This window comes from Calonectris borealis, chromosome 7 (assembly GCF_964195595.1).
Source record: "Calonectris borealis chromosome 7, bCalBor7.hap1.2, whole genome shotgun sequence".
Lineage (NCBI taxonomy): Eukaryota > Metazoa > Chordata > Aves > Procellariiformes > Procellariidae > Calonectris > Calonectris borealis.
The window spans coordinates 26,862,912-26,880,727 of record NC_134318.1 but is presented as its reverse complement, the minus strand read 5'-3'; the positions used below and the strand labels follow the sequence as shown (position 1 = coordinate 26,880,727).

Sequence of the window (17,816 nt, the reverse complement as noted above, 5' to 3'; positions counted from 1 at the left end):
CAGCCATTAGCACACAACTGTGGCAGGGAAGGTCTCATGAAATATGACTTAGAGGGTCATATTTCATATTTGGGTTTTTTAAAGAAAATATAAATTTTAAAGCCATTGTTTATGTAAAAGCTTTTTCATAAAACTTGCATGATTAAGAACATATACTAGTACAGAATTCCACATGAATTTTACAATAAAAGTTTACAGATACCAAGAACAATGTCTGAAAAATTCTGATAACTTCCTTTGTTGACCTCTGTAGATTTTTTTGCATAAGAATGTGGTTAATTGATTGCAACTAATTAGAAGAGAGGAATAGAATAACTACTTGAACTGAGGTGATTCCTCTACCACTAATTCCATTTGTGTAGCTGTTGAAGTAAAAAAGACCTTTAAGATCTATTTTAAAGGTAAAATAATTGTTATAATGTATTTATGTCTGCACTGCAGACAAATTATGTTTGCTTGGCACTTCATTGCTCAACAAAGCCATTTCTCAGATGCACCAGGATTTATACCTGCTGTTTATGTTAACAAGGGCTCCAATCCTGCAAAGCGATTCATCAGACCACAGTTACTCAGGTGCATGCAGGTTCCCTTTGTTTAAAACTGCATGGCCACAGAGTAATATTGGGTTTTACTAACAATTCATGCTGGCATAGGAGGGCTAACAAAGTTGTCAAATACAGAGTGATTCCTGTATTATAAATTGACGCATTATAAATTGAATCGCTACAGGTGCTGTAATCTCCATTGCTGGATGAGAGGGAGTGAAGTTAAAGCTAAGGGTGAATGTGTTGGCTTCTTGTGCCTGCTGCAAGTAAAGCTGTACAGCAGCAGTGCAAAAAGGATCTGAGAAATATTTTCAGACATTAGTGGTAACCTAACCATAATATAAGTGTAAAAAGCAAGGGGAACAATGGATGATCTTTGGTGATGGTCTGTGATACAAAATTTTAAAAAAGCAATATGATTAAAAATAAAAGCATTTCCTAGTATGTCCTCCAAAGTATGTATTCTCTTTAACACATCTTTAAAGATTATTTTGCGCTGCAGAAAACATGGCAGTATATGTGTGATACAATGAGCAACACCCACTTTTGATAGCTTTGTAGAGAAAATGAGACAGGTCTCTAACACCAGTAGTAATCTTCCTACAGCTTCCATGTAATTGAATTGTTCAGTAGCATTGTCAACATAATAAATTTGTAATTGTTCTCCTATGTGCAAGCTAATATGTATATTAACTTGAAGGTCATTGAATCAACAGCCCACTTTTTTATTCCAAGCTCCTAGCCTAGTATACAAGAAATCTATACTATTCCAGGAATGAAAAGCTCCTTCTCTGTTACACGGTGTCTGATTTAGAAAGCACGCCGTTAGTAGATCCACCTTAACAATATATGACGGAGTAACCAGGTGGCTAAGGTACACACTTCCACTCAGAAAATCTGAGTTTCTGTCTACACCACTCAAAGCATGATTCCCTAACTGGATCTACTGGTTCGTGTGGAAGTGTCTGGAAATCCAAAATTCCAAAATCCTGATTCTCTTATTGTGTCTGTTTATTAGGTTTTGCACCTCACGTTATCATTCAGTTATAAGGAGCATAAGATTGACTTCACTACAGTGATTCACTTCTTAACAGAAGTTCAATTTCACCTTTGGACATTGAGCTAAAAGTCACTAGAGAAAAGCTGGCCCATCTATCACTAGACAGCAATGAACAAAAAAACCACAACACCCTAAAACAGAAAACACTTGAGCAATCCTGATGCCATCTACTAGATAGGAGTGACAGCTTTACCTTCGCATATTAATAATTTCTAAAAAGCAAATACAAGTTTATGTAACACCCAAATACATGAGTGCATAGAGACACTACGCACATGTGTAGATCTCTTGTGACATATGTGCAGCATTTCTATGTGTCGACCCGATGTTAGATGGATATTTAGATACAGATCTGGTTTTGCTATGAGGGAACTGGGGTTGTTTAGCCTGGAGAAGAGGAGGCTGAGGGAAGACCTCATCGCGCTCTACAACTACCTGAAAGGAGGTTGTAGCGAGGTGGGTGTTGGTCTCTTCTGCCAAGTAACTAGCGATAGGACAAGAGGAAATGGCCTCAAGTTGTGCCAAGGGAGGTTTAGACTGGACATTAGGAGAAATTTCTTTACTGAAAGAGTGGTCAGGCCTTGGAACAGGCTGCCCAGGGAAGTGGTTGAGTCACCAACCCTGGAGGTATTTAAAAGACGTGTAGATGAGGCCCTTAGGGACATGGTGTAGTGGGCATGGTGGTGTTGGGTTGATGGTTGGACTCGATGATCTTAGAGGTCTTTTCCAACCTGTATGATTCTATGATCTATTAGGTATCACTGGACAGAAAATTCCTTCTAGTCTGGCAGATAAAGAAGAAAGCAACTCTCTGTGGTGCCTCCCATGTGAATTTAGTGAACTTTCCCCCACCGCATATTCACACAATTTTCTGGTTTACTTTTGCACTTTTGAAAAAACTGTGCTCTGTCCTTAGGCGTTGCTGCAGAAAGCACATAAGAATGCCTGAAGGCTGAGAGCACAGCCTGAGCAGAGCCAACTCGATGCCTACCAGCAGCCCTTCCCATTTCTCAGACAAGCCCTTCTTCTCACCCTAAAACTCCTCCAGCCTGCCCCAAACCTCTGCTTCCCTGCCATAGCACTGACACCTGAAGCATATGCAGCACCGGCTTTTTGTATTAGTGAGATACACCAAAATCCGGAGAGGCAACACCCCTCTGGGGCGGGCAGCGCTCTGGAAGGTACGTTTCCTGGAAAGCAAGGCGTGCAGCCCGCGTGCTGCACGTTTATCACAGGATATAACCACCAACACACCAGATGTGCCTCTGTTTCCTGTGTGGTTGCAGCAAGGACACTCATCTTTTTAATTTTTCCAAAGAACGAATGTTGTCAAAAGTTGGGGAAAATAATTAACCTGCAGAAAATAATTATCCTAAAGCTCACCACTTAACTAACACAAAACTTCTTAAGGGGGCTTCCTGCACAGTGTGTCCTTCATGTCAAATGCAAATTACATTTTATTTGAAAGTGAATCAGGTGGATTTATCAATACTAAGGTCTTTTTGAAGTTTAAAATGTTCAAAGTTGAGTCATGCAGGCACTGTAGCTACATAATAGGTGATAAGTTGGCCACAACACCTTAAATCAATTTTGACTGGTTTCAGAATAGAAATAGAGTAATCAACATTTATATGGTCATTGCTTTGAATATTTCTTGTCTTTGAGTGGCTAAAAGACAATCACTTTTACAGCAATATTATATTCTGTTTCATAAACATATTGAGTATCAAACTGATCTTTTATAGGAAACAAAATTACATGCATTTTATAAAAATTTAGAAGTAACAGCTCTTCCTTTACACTTCTGTGGAATCTAAGAACACAAAAGGGTGGTATATTAGATCTGAAGTGTACCGTGCAGTTTCATTTTTTATCAATAGTACTATACTTGTGATAGTTATTCAACATGCAGGTCACATCTGAATGATGCTAATCTAGTCCTAATGTGCAAATCAGCATTTAGCCACAGCTGCATTGCACAGAGCATATTATATTCTCTCTTGCTTTTTAATGTCTGAACTTGCTACACTGTACTCTGCTTTTCAGTTCCCTCTAAGAGTAGGTTGCTTGTTTGATTTTTTTTTTAAATTCTGTTTTGAGTTCCCAGTGACAGTTTGAAAAAGATATAAAAAACAGCGAGTTTTGACTTGTACTTAAGAACTGAAAAAAGGTAGACTTTCTTATTGGATTTGTATATAGAAATTCACTAAAAGAAATCTCAAATATAGCAAAATGGTCAGACATTGATTCTAAACAACTTTTGTGTATTTCTCTTCTTTCTTGCTATTTCAAAATGTGTTTTGAATCACATAGCTTGAATATGAGTGCCTTGGAGAAAACCAGTCCCATTTTCATCACCAATACACTAGTGGGGTTTTTTTTTGAGTAATATTTAGAGAATGGAACCTGTGTCTTCCTGTGGGAGATTTCTGCCTCCCTGCCAGTGCAAAACCGCTGCCAGAGCTTGCCAGGTTCAGCTCACCGAGGCTGTACCTCGACATCCATTTATGTCAGCACCGCTACTGAGAAAAAGCAACTATCGTCCCACTTGGATGCTCCTTCCCATCCCTGCAATGCAGAAGCAGCAGCCAGCAAAGGACAGGAACCACATCTGCTTTCTCTAGCGGCCACAACGACCGAACACACCACACCTAGAGCTCCTCTGTTGCTATGTGAATGCTGCAGGTCCCACAAGACCTAAATCACTTCCCCAGTTTCAGCTAAAAGAGTCTTTCCCAATACTGTGAGTGGTATTTTAGCAGCATGGGGTAAGGGAATAGGTGGAAGGACAGATTAAAATTGGTTTTGGCTGCTTGGATATCTGTTAGGAAAGAGCTAACCAGCATCAGGTTCTGTTCAATTGGATCTGACATCCATCCCTGTATACTAAGTTTTACAAATAAAATTTGGACCATGAATGTCTTGAGTTTCCAGAGGGAAAAAACCAATGTTTCCTAGGTCCTACATAAACAACAGAAATAAGAAAATTAAACAACAGAAATTAGAAACTTAAACAATGTAAGTAAGAAGCTTGCTAAGTACTTCTTTATAACCTAATTCCTCTGGGAAAGGGCCAAAAAAACTCTTGCAGTGTTTTCCCCAGGTATCAAGCAAGTATAGAAAGCTTGCATATGGGTGAGGTCCCGAGAAACATGATGCAAGTTGCACGTACTGTTGAGTCACACTCTCGGGCTGGCTGTTGACAACTGAATGCTGCAATTACAAAGCCAGGGTTTAATAGTGTACCGCTTATCTCAGAAAGCCATAAAAAAAGCTTTTTTACAGTCACACAAAACCTCAATACTAACGTTTTGGGGTACCCAAGTGTTTTGTGTGAGTAGAAGCGATGTAGGCATTGTTTGTCCTGCCTTTGGCAAGCACACGAGGTCCCCATGGCAAAAACCAACAGAAAACTGATCACCACAGAAAAGTGATGTTACAAAAATACACATTTTCATCCGCAAAACATGATTAGGCCATGTAACTGCATTAATTGAGTTGCCTTTTTGCACAATTTCTATTCCTCTGACATTCCTTTCTCCTATTCACATTTATGTACCATCTGACACTTCCCCAGTACACTTTGCAGGGGCTGAGCCCCTCTGTCTCCCCCCCTTTTCACATCCTTGTCTTCGGTGCCTTCCAGCACTTAGTGTTTTACGCCTGGCAGGCTCCTCCTTCTCTTTTCTCCTCAATTAGGTCCTATTGTTCATGAACGGAAATTTCTCCTGGTGACGTTTCTCATTGATTTGCAGCCCTACGGGCTTTCCTCATTTCCATCCTTCTCAGCCGTAGAGATTCCCCATCAGAGGCACTGAGCTGCCTTAGATGTGATAGGTGTTTTTTCAGAAATACCTTCATTTACAGGTATTTCTACAGATTCTGGGCTCATCTTCTCCATGAAGAGCCTAGGTAGTGGTAGGAGCCAGGCACCTTAAGAGCTTGAACTCTTTTGTGCAAAGGCAAGTGATCTTGGCACCTATCCCTACAGCAAGTGCTTTACAGACTTTGAAAACACTGTTAAAATAAACCTGTTTAAAATGGAAGTTTCTCAGGGCAGGTGGAAACAGAAAATAGTTTCTCCTCAGGGGAGATGCATGCAAAGCATTAAAATGGAGGGTAGAAAATGTAACAAAGAGCAGATAAGTGCAATCTTTGCCCCTTAGCAGTTCTTGCAGAGCGGTGCTGGGGGGCTGCCAGCAAAGGGACAGCTAGCAACAGCCTCCTAGTCACCCTGAACATCCCCGGCTGTCAAGCAGGGAGGGGTTTGGTTCTGTTTCTTGCTGTTTCTAACCGAATAGGAAACTGTTTCTAAAAGCAGGATCACAAGTACTTACAGTCATTTCAAAAAGAGGAAAATGATAAGAACATACCATAGAAAGGAGGCAAATGTTGTTAAACATGTAAAGTAACTGGAATCAAAGAGTGACCTTAAAGAGACGAGGGCTAAAAGGGAGATATTTTACAGCTTAGTGCATCTGCTGCTTATCAATCATCTTCAATTAAGTAGTAAGGTACAAGGGCGTTACATATTCATGTATCTTCAACAAAGCATAAGGCATCTGTAAAGTAAAAGCAAAAATTGCATATTTATCCTTATTCTTCAAAAACAAAACAAAAGATAAATATGCAGACAGGTTACTGAATGTAGATATAATTTCTGAAATCTAGGGCACCGTGAAGTTATGCATCATTATCTGACACATCAAAACATAAGTGATTTTAGCTATCAATTTATTAATTTCAAAATATATTAATATTAGTAAAGAAAACACTCAAAAGAAAATATTAAACTAAGATACAAAGTCAAACATCATTATCACCAGATTCCCATGAACATCAGCGTAGAAACTGAATTTGTATCCAATCATTTTGAATTATTTTTCTGCTAAGTACTTTCAAATATCTCAAAAGCAAGTTAATAAAACTGTCTAATGCCATGATCTAGCAATGTAATCCTGTAGTAAGAAATCCTGAGCCAGTGCAAAAGTATTCATTGCAGGAGTGGCCTCTTAATTGTTTCTGTGACAGAACAACATTTCTATTCATATTCCAAATGCTGATGCCAGAAATTATTTGAACGTAAATTTGTTTGTTTTATGCAGTAGCTGCAAATGATGGGAAGTGCTTGGCTGTTTTCTAGTCTCTAAGCTCTGGCACACAACAATCCAATAAAATTCTAAATGTCAAATTATTCATAATTACATTAAATATGGATTAAATACCTTTTGATTCAGAAATCTTTGTTCTTAAAGTTTACTGTTTTTTAAATGTTTAATTTATAAATGTTTTTAAATGTTATTAAAAAAATCTTTCAAGTTTTGTGGACCTTCCAAATTCAAGGAACATGAAAAAGAATGCAAGAAGTTGTGGAAATTTTCAAGCCATTGTGTCATAGTTTCCAACGTTGACTTTGTAAGCCCTGAGCTGACAAATAGAAAAACTCCACACAGTCTCAGGGTTTCCAGTTTTGAACTTCGTTCTGTTTCTGCTTTATTCAAACATCCCAGTTATATAAATGCACCCCCTCTGAGATCATTTTAGGAAATTGTCTTTAGATACAACTTGTGATTTGAAGAATCTTCATTTTGGGTGCTTTCGTACTCCTTCCTTCCTGAAAATCAGGAATTATAATGCATGCAAGTTGGAACTTCACAACACTAATGCCTAAAATCATTAGTCATTTTTAAAATCTAGCCAGAAACTATAATCACCCTCCCATTGTTAAATACCAGCTGCTAACCATTTCAGAAATCTTCTAGAGTCCCTAAAATGTCACAATTTAGTCCTTCTGTTTTCATATTAGCTGTTTCCAATACAGGCCTTCAAATTCCTAATTCTCCACTCTTTATTTTATGCTTGAAGAGGCAGGTGAATGTGGGAAGCTGATACTAAAATGGCAAGTTCATTTTTTCATTGTTTTCTCTACAAGACTGATCTTACAAAAAAAAAAAAAAAAGACAGAAAAAAACAGCAGTAGGCAAAGGCACATTGTAAGTTACATAAAGATTATTTAATGAAGTAATTATAAGTTTCTGTGAGCAAGTCCCACAGGAAGTCAGCAACATATCTCAAGCAGAGAAGACAGCAGGTTTTCTCTTCTCTCAATACGTATTCTTCTTCTTAAAAGTACTTATACATATATATGCATATATGAGTGGACCAAATTTGTCATTACATACTGATAGCTGTAGCTCTAGCAATGCAAAGCTACCAAACTAGACAATTCTAGGCAGTTTTGTCTATGTTTGTCTGAATGTCACTCAAGACAGAGAACAGTTGGAAAGCATTAGCTGACTGTGGCTTGTAGAAGCATTCGAGGAAGTTATACTTCATGCTTTTCTATTAATGAAGAACTAAACTGGAACAATCAGTGAGAATTTCCCAGAGATACAGATTTAGACAAGACCACATTTATAAGATGGGTACTCTACCCTCCTGGCAGAGTGGAAAAAAATAAAGCTCAGGAACGCAAGTTTTGCAGGAGCACTTGGCTTCTAAAAGTTAAAAGACGTTTTTTAAAAAAGAATGAGAAAGACCTGAACAAACTGGTGGGAACATTAATCAATTTGCAAGCAGCGTTTCCTTCTCTAAATATCGTTTCCTATCAACTCAAAATGACTGAAAGAGATTAGAGAATTAAAAAAGATAAAAAATGTTTTTTGCTCCTACTGTATATCCACAGCAGTTATGCGTACAAGCCACTTTATCAACAACAGAGCCTATGCTGTTTCTGTGAAAGGGTGTGTTACGTCAAAAATTGGAGATACAAGAAAGCAAAGTGGAAAATAAATCAGGAGGTTACAGATGTGTCCATAAGAAGGGAAAGCCTAAGCCCATTTTATTTTTCTGGTTTCACATCTGTATGACATCTCACGTATATCTTTAATACAGTGAGGGAAACAGTAAAAATCTTATTTTCATTTTTGGGTTCAATTTCTTTCTCAGGAATCTTTTCTTATTAGAAATTTTAATTTATAAGAAAATTTACTCTTACAACATCAATTTATAATGGCTGCAGTTTCCCTAGATGGTACCTTTTTTTAAGAATAAAAAGAAATACTGAAGATCTAGTAATCACGTAACAGAAGAATAGCAGTGAGGACATTAGGTTATACATGTATGGACCTCACTGATCAGACTAACCTCATAACTCTATCGTTCCTTAACATCATGAAAATGAAAAAAAAGTTGACAATAAAGTCAAAGTAGACACAATCTCAATGTAATTCAATGTAATTAAACCAGGAGTTCCCAAGGATAATGCCCTCGCACCGATTTAACTGTCTTGTTGATGAGGGGGGATCATTGGTGTTCTTAGCCTGGAAGATATTTCTGAAGGTTTCTGGGAAAATACTTCTTTCTGCAGCAAAGACTAAAACCAGCTGAATATTATTGATTCTCATGAGAAAGCATGAACAAGGTTAAAAATCAATGTTGTAAAGGAGTTTTTCTAAGAGTGGGACAACTCTTAGGGCTCTGTTGGTTTGGAAAGGTGAATATATACAATCCCACTGAAAACAAGGAAATCCTGTGAGAGCCAGACAATATAGCAGAGAGAAAGGGCTCCTTGGGAACAGACCAGTGAGAGCCTGAAAATGTAAGTTGTTTATTTCCATTGGGTTCAGGAAGGGAAAGCTTCATCAATTTTCTGTGTAAATACAGGATTGCATCAAGTAAAATATCTGGCATTAGCATAAGTTTCTATTCCAAATAAAGGGAACCTGGAAAGGCCCCCAAATATTAACATGCTACTTGGGCCAATGGGTGATGCTAGTGCCAAAATGAGATAAAAACTTTCCAAGAAGATACATTTCGAGCTGCTATCCCTGTTGAACCAAAGCAGAATTAATTGGAGTCCTGACTGCAGAAATGAAAGATGGCTAGAAATAATTTTTAAAAAATAAGTTAAAGCAACTTGAATTTCCCAAAAGAGCAGAGAAAGAAGCACGTTTTTGTTGAAACATCTTCTAACTCCATCTGGATACTGTCTGCTACTATAAAGCTACTAAATGTAAAGTGACATAAACTAAAGCAAAAAAGTACACTGATCCCCAACAAGACATCCACAGGGGTGTTACATGAGGATGATTATGCCAGGACGGTTCTGCTGGTAAATGTCTCACATAGAAGCATGCTTGTAGCCTAAGAGCTAGATGTAACCCACAATAACCTGAGCACATTTTGCTAATGCTGACTGAGCTGTTATGGCTGTATTAAAAGGCTTAACACAGCTAAAATGAATGCAAATTTACAAAAACAAGAAACACAGAGGCAGATAAAGACCAAGTTATCAAGTGTCAGGGGGTTTCCCTAGTAAAATGAAGCCATCCTGTTTTCTTTTATATGATGCCATCTGCTCTGAATAAGCATGATGCTGGGAGGGGGGAAGGCAAACAAAACAGGAACAGCAAACCTGTAGATTGCTACAAAGGTAGCGACTGCTAAATTTCAATGTAATATTGTCTTTAATTTGAAACGATCAGCAGATTGCTTGCACTACCTGTCAGTTAACAACATACTGTTAAGAGCAAAGAAAGCTTGCAGCCATTCCTGGAATGGCTCAGAGGACACTGTTAAAATATTTATCAATCTTTCCATACCTAAAAACTCATGGAATTTGCCCGCATTAAAAAAAAAACCAAACATACAAATACAATTGCAGAGATCTTTCATTAGTGAGTTTTCCCAGTGCCAATTCTGTGCATAAGCAGAGACTTTAGCATTAGGGAATCTGGCTTCAAGTTTGGGCTGCATTGCTGAAAAACCACATCACACACTGGCGCTCAGAAAGAGGCATGCTGGAAAGAAATTAGAATTCCCAGAGGTCCTACAAAACCAGTGCTTAGAAGAATAAGAATCGTATATATATCATTTCATATATCTAAGGCCTCTGGAATACTGAAGGGCAAAAATCTTTGCAAAAATCACATTACTGTATCAAATCCAGAAGCACAGCTTCTACTTGCAGGGTACTTGGTTTTCTGTAGGTACTATTACCTGTAGTATTTGAGTTTGCATTAGTAAACAAATAGGCACAAAATTCCCATGAAAGATATTTTAAATTGCTAATTAATGTTTTCGAGACCTGCTGTAGAACACTTTTATTTTGTTTCTGTACTTTTTTTTTTTAAATTTCCTCCACTCTTCCTGTGTAGCTGAGCTTTTTGGCTTAAGAGTTTAACTATTTTGTCCCTTGCTACTTTAATGCAACCTACATTTTTAAAAGGTGTTATTGTCTGTATCCATTGCAACATTGTCCTTGAAAAACATAAGATTAAGAACTATTAAAAATACCCAGGGCTTTACAAATGCCCTGAGTTGATTTGTCATGGTATGACCCATAGAGTAAAAACTTGATTTTCCATTAAGCTTACTTAAAAGTTCCAGTATACTAAAACAATATCTGATCACCATGATACGAGTAGGCAGGGTGCTTAACCATCTGAATGTAGGGTAAGACAGAAATAAATAACTATACAGGTTGTACAAATTTTTTGTCAAAAAAAAATATACAGACACTAGATTACAAATGTATATTTCATATGTATAGCTGACAACCTATTTTACTTGCTCAGAACTACCCAAGAAAAATGTTGACATTTGCCCTGAATCCCTAGTTTCCTGTGAAGGGGGAAATGCAACACTTCATTTGTGCATTAGAATTATATACTACAGGATCCAGACAAAAGCAGATTAGAGAAATGTCTGTATGTGCCAGCATCACGTTGCAAGGGAAGGAGACTTCACTGGAACAAACAGAAAAAAAAAAATCTCAAAAACCCAACCTCTTACTTGAATGCTTTTGATTCAGGTGGTTCAGAGTATCTGAAATGCATCTGTACAAGCACAGCACTGAATTTTAAAGAGGCAATAGGAAGAAAAGCAAATAAAATCTATAAGAATGAGGGTATCATTCCCAAAGCCTTGGGTTATATTTGGTCATAGCATATACACTCCCCCAACAGAAAGTCCTCTACCAACAATTTTTCAGTCTTTTTTACAACAGTAACATGCATTATTTATGGTGTTATTTCTTCCTTTTCCGTCCAATTAAGTATTCTTGAACTTTACAAGGTAGCGCTACATTTTCTGTTGGGTCTTGAAGGATTTTGTGACTGTGCTCATGAATAAATTCAGGAACGTGAGAAACTGAGGTATGCAGCAATTAGGTCAGAGGAGATTTTTTTTTATGTTTTCCTATGTTTTTTTCATTATAACCCAAAGCACCACTTTGGTTCCAAATGGGAGAAATATCCATTTGGGCAGCACAGATAAAATGGGTATAATCTGACATTTGCAGACAATAGTTGGATTTCCACAACGTAACATGAAATATAGTTCCAAGGCCAAGAATTTCTGGAATATGATTTTGCCTTTGTTGAACTTCACTTTGAAGTAACTCATATTCATGAAATATTGGATATGAATTTTAATCAGCTAAAGCCAAATAGAGCCACTTTTGTCATGCTAAATGGTACCCAGATCCACAGATACTCCACATAAGCACGGCCATCAGTCAGAAGGTCAACAACTATCCCAACATCCATCATCTGAACATGTGCATGCTCACATACACATCTGAATGAGCTGCAGATTCACATTCTCACATACAGATAATAGTGGGAAGCAGTATTCATTTTACAAACATGTAAAAATGGGAAATGCCAGGGTCTTTTACTTGGCAGGTGATGCAATACAAGAAAACAATGAAAAACAAATGATACTTTTAATTACTTTAGATGGCATCTAGTCAGACTACACAGGTATGTGACATGACTGGGTGATTACTGTCACATGTAAAAATAAAAGGTAGAGTTAAAGAGTACTACAGGAAAAGAATATGGACTTTTTTTACTTAATGCTTTATTCTTCTGGAATAGCAATACAATACTTTTGTTTAGGTTTATGTAGGAGGTGCACACCATTATGGATTATTTCATCAATTTATAAGGAGAAACTTCTAAATGGATTTTGTTTATCTAAGTCTGCATGTCTGAAGTTTAAAACCTGTTCTTCCCTCCCCTCCAATACTGAGAAAAATAAGTGAATATAAAATACAGATTTGGCAACACCACCCGTTCTGTGGCCATCTTAATTTATTAAGGAGATGAATTTTTACATTTTTACATTTTAATTGCACCAGAAATAGCTACAAGTAATTGTATCCTATAATTGAAGTGAACTGATCATTGCTAGTAGCTTTAGTCACTAAAGTGAATTCAGAAAGCCATGCTGAAAAATAGTACTTACAGTATTTATTGAAATATGAAGAAAATTCATGTAATCAAAATTGACTGGTTTTAACCAATAAAGTTATTTTATTTTGCCTGTGGTCACTTTAAAAAGGACTGGATTCACATTGATATGGGACTTATCACAAATCTTTAACACAGTGGTGGATTAGCTTCTAATATACATGCAAAATTTGTCAACATTTGATATATAATTAATTGACCCATAGCAAAATTTAAATGTTTTTCTCTTTTTGTGTTCTTTTCCTGTTTTACAAGTGCACGTGCCCAGTGATAAGGATGGCTGTTACATAACATATGATCATTGTCCATTATTGCCAGTTGAATTTCATGAATCCATTAAATCGTTTAGAGAGCAGCATATGATTTTTATATTAGTGCTCAATGTTCATTGAACTTCTGGTTTGCTTCTGCATGTGGACAGTAGTACATGACAGTCACTCTGCACTATAAATTGGTTTAAAACCTTGATTAAAGCATTTTTAAATGGCACATAAGCAAAAAAGGAAATATTCACTGTTAAATTTCAGTATTAGTCAATGGTTGGGGGTGAGAAAGGGAGAGAAAAAAGTCAGCCAGCAGTGACTTTTTCCTGCAAAGAAACTACTCCCACACACAAGGCAACTGGGGTTGGGAGACCAATTTAAAATTAATGTATTAATCTCTTTTGTGCTAGCATAAATATCATTGGCTTTCAGATACCATCATAATGACAGACTAATATTAGAACTGGTTCCAAATGTGTATTGTATCCCTGGAATTAGCTTATTTTTGAAGCCATGTGAATCTTCAGAAATTACTAGGATGTGAAAGGACATTTGCATGTACAGTTTTGACCTCTTCTCTTGCTCTTTGCCCATTACTGTATCTCAGCTGGTTTGTCTTTCAACATTCCAAAACTTTCAGTAGCTTTCAAAGCTCAACTTTTCTCAAAGAAAACATGCTGCTTTTCCTTTCTCCTCCCACTCTAAACTCTGCACAAGCTTGCTAACAGATTTAAAGATATACTGCACCAAAACGGTCAGATGGTATCAGACTGAAATTCAAATGTTAGTTTCATGAAGCGCCAGGAAAGGAAACAGTGTCCGTATCTCAGTGGAAGTTCGGGATTTCTTATAAGTGTTTAAACTTGGTTGTCAACAACATGTTGGGTCATTGACTTGTAAAACCTTGAAAGAAAGATATTTATTTTTAGACATTTTAAATATATATCCTACTGTTTCTTTCACTGCAAGAACCACACTTGCTAATTACTGTAATTTAAATTTAAAAAATTGGTAGAAAGAGGTTTTTCTCTAAAGAAGATTCATGTATGCTGATATATAGTGGAACAGTAATTTCAATGACATTTGGCATCATTTTTATAACCCACTTTTTAATTGCCTTGTTCACAAATAACTCGGGTCACTTCAAGAAAGAGCCAAAAGAAAGTCTGCTTCATATCCATTCCCAAACAGTATCTAAAGCTATAAAATCAATGCAGAACATACTAAAAGCAGGATCATACAGTCTGAACGCTTAGAAGCTTTGGGAACTTCAGATGTAGATGTGGACTTCATTGGCTAACATCAAGTGTCAAAGAGAAAAGGCTGATATTTATATTTTTGAAGATTAATAGTGCTGAGAGGGAAGGGAAAGAGGTACATGCTGGGTGCCCCAGGATCTTGAATAAGTACTCAGATCCACCATGAAACCTAAATAAATAAATGTTTGTGTATAAAGACCAAGCAGCAATACAGAAGTAGAAAACACACAAATACTGTATCATTGATGTACCGATATTCTGCTGAGAAATATATACAGACGTGAACACCGGCAACTTTGTTTAATCTAACATGATAAGTCCTGTATCCAAAACTAGATTTCCTTTTTCCTAGTGAAATGCAACTAATAGTTTAACATGTATTAGATAGATATACATCACTTGACAAATGGGTCATTATACTGTTAAATTTCCATATAAGAACAAAGGAGATGAGAAATTTTCAGAGTACCTCTTCCTTTGCTTCTTTCTAACTGGCATTATCTGTTCAGCTCATGATGGCTAAAGTAAAAGAAAATCAAACCTCTCAAATTAAGTTACTCTTTACCTTTGTAGCTGTCCTCACAACAATCATCACCCAGAAGCATCATTAGCATCATTATCAGACATGTTGCACTGACAGAAGACATTGTTTATTGCATTGGACCAGAAAAGATTTTAATTAAACCATCTAAGCACACTAAGAAACCTAATGGCATCCCAGAAAGGCAGGACATGTTGCGATGTGGGGAAGGGAGTGTTAGGTTTACAGGCTGTCTTTCAAATTTCCAAATTGGGAAAAATAAAGCAGATGTTTAAATCAATTGTCCTTAACCTCTTTGTAGCCAAGTACTTACCAAGAAAATTTCTAAAGCTCTTTGCATCAGTGGTAAGCATTGATTAATACTGTACTAGCCTTTGGCTTTGCCCTTTCAAGAGGTGGCTCTCATGATTTAGGGCTGCCCTGGCCATAAACCACTAAGCAGCACTCTGCACAGCGTCACGGAGCAGGAGAGAGGTTGCCGTGCTATACGTGTCTTCCACTCCATCTTAGAAGTCCTCATCCACTCACCATGCTGTGACCCAGCACAGATGAGGTTCATGCTCTGAGTGAAGACATCTACTGACATAAACAACTACATGTGCCTTTGTCCAGTGGCAGAAATAGCTTCAGTGCCACAGGCTGCATGCAGTATTGGCAGCTGGTCTCTTCAACACAAAACAGTCACGAAGGCTGAGTTCTTACAAACTTAGATTTAGCATGTATGCTTTACAGTAAGGGATCTTCATTGTATTGAATTTTGATAATACTGCTGCTTACCTAAATTACCACAATTGTATATGACGTTCCTTCTCCTACTTGCAATGAACTGCCAGCACCTTAAAGTCTATCTTTTCGCAAAGTTATTTCAGCCATTGATACGCAGCAGTCATGATCTTGCTGATGGACTCAGTCATTACCTGCTATTAATGATGTTGCTTACCGTGGCTGACATAACATGATTCAAGCAAATCAGCTGCTCATTTTCAAGATGCCTACAGAAATACATACACAACATTTTCGTGACTGTATGAATTAAAGAATATCTATACCAGATAGCTATAACCATTGTGATTATTAAAATGAAGATAAACAGTGGAACTAAACCACTACCTCAAGAATATAAAGCAGGATCAAAGACAGTACAACAAATCTATCCCACTATCCAGTGGGTACTTTCAAAGTTAAGTAGCTCAGCAGATTTCTGGGTGGGCATATAAAATTGTTTCTTCCATTTAAATGCACAAGGAGCTTATGCTGTGGTTTATTTCTAAACAGAAGGTGGCCAGCCATCAGAGCGTTTGGAGCTGCCAGGCAGGTACAAAGTCACATTTGGTTTCTGATTCAGCAAGGGCATTTATTCTTATCATTAAGATTAGCTACTTCTTGTTCCCTTGATGAAATTTAATGTGCGTAAAATTATGCATATGATCTTTCTTAATCTTTCAAGAATACTCTCGCATATAGGTTTTGCTTTTAAGACTGCTGTTGCAGTTTTAAGATTGCTGACTGCTTCTGCCATAGTATTTGCTCCGAGAGGTGAGATGATTCTCACACCCCTTCTGTACAGTCTTTTCAGGCTCAGCTATTTCCCAGCACTTCTTGTTATAATTATTGGTTTTGTCCAGATGCAGGAAAGCGGAAGGCAGCTGCTTCTGCCGGCCGTGTCAGCAGGGAGCACTTCTGCACGGTTCCCAGACCCCTGGCCAGCAGGGGAGAGCTGAAGGCCCAAAGTCCCCCACTTTCTGGGATTCTCCAAGATTGATCCCTTTGCTCCCAACAGCCTGAGAGACATGTGGAGCCTCTCTATTCAATTATTTGTCCTGTATAGCAGCATTATGACTTAATTTTCCCCAAGTAACAAGGGTCCTTGCCAGTCTCACCTATCAGTGACCTAAGAATTGATTCCTGCTGTGCTATTTCCTGTTGTCATTTTCAACCTCCCTCTTGAGAGCAGGATGGAAACTCTTAATACCCAGAAAATAGAGAGAATTTTTGTTTTTCAATGGAGTGCACAGAGCGTCTTCCACCGAGACAGCCTCTGCCGCTGTTCCAAGACAGTACTCTTCCTACTAAGTCAATATTCAAATACTGAAAATGCCACCACCACAACCATTTTAGCTCCTGCCGCCCTCAGTTTCCTCAGTGAGCAAATTAGATTAACTGAAGGGACAGTTTCATATCTGGTTAAGGGGGCAGTGCTCCCCCTTCCACCTTTGCCATGTGTTCCCGTTACACACGCACGCTTTTGCTAGCACTGGCTCTCACTTGGCCACAAAGGCGGTGCATCAAGGTTTTAACCAGATGGAAACATTTTTCTTTATGGTTATTCTTCAGCCTTCCCTAATCCAGCTCACCACACAACTGCTGGTGACAGCATGGAGGAGGTAGAGGAAGCACAGTGCCCAGAGAATACACATCTCAGGAGGTTTAAAGCATCTGTGAAAAACACAGCTTCAGCGAGAGATTTCCCACTAACCCAGACAACTGAAGAAGCTGCCGCCAGGGACCGGGGGGGTCTCCTCACCAACAATTTTCTCCCTCCTCTCTAGCCAGAAGCTTCCCTTGGTTCAAGGGCATTCCCTTGTTTCATTTGCAGCTGGTTCAACTCACAAAACGGTCAGAGAAGCACCAGAGTCAGCACAGGGATGGGAGACATTCCTCCATGACAGGAGTCGAGGGAGAAGGGAGGGCGCAGGACCGGCCCTTTGGCAGCCACAGCCACTGGGACATTCATGTGCCTCGTACAGCTTTCCCCCAGCCCTGCCTGCTGGCGCCTTGCTGGCCTCAGGGAGCGAGCACCAGAAGGGGTCCATGCTAGCTGCGCTTTATCAAACACTCCCCAGAAACAGGATATGAGGTAATTAAAATAAAACCTGCCCAAGAGACTGTC

At 38.2% G+C, this 17,816-nt stretch overlaps 1 protein-coding gene across 1 annotated transcript in view; it reads left to right on the top strand.

Annotated features, from left to right (window-relative positions):
• BLNK (B cell linker) overlaps positions 1-17,816 on the top strand; it is a 103,629-nt gene that overhangs the window by 5,244 nt on the left and 80,569 nt on the right. The window lies entirely within an intron of this gene.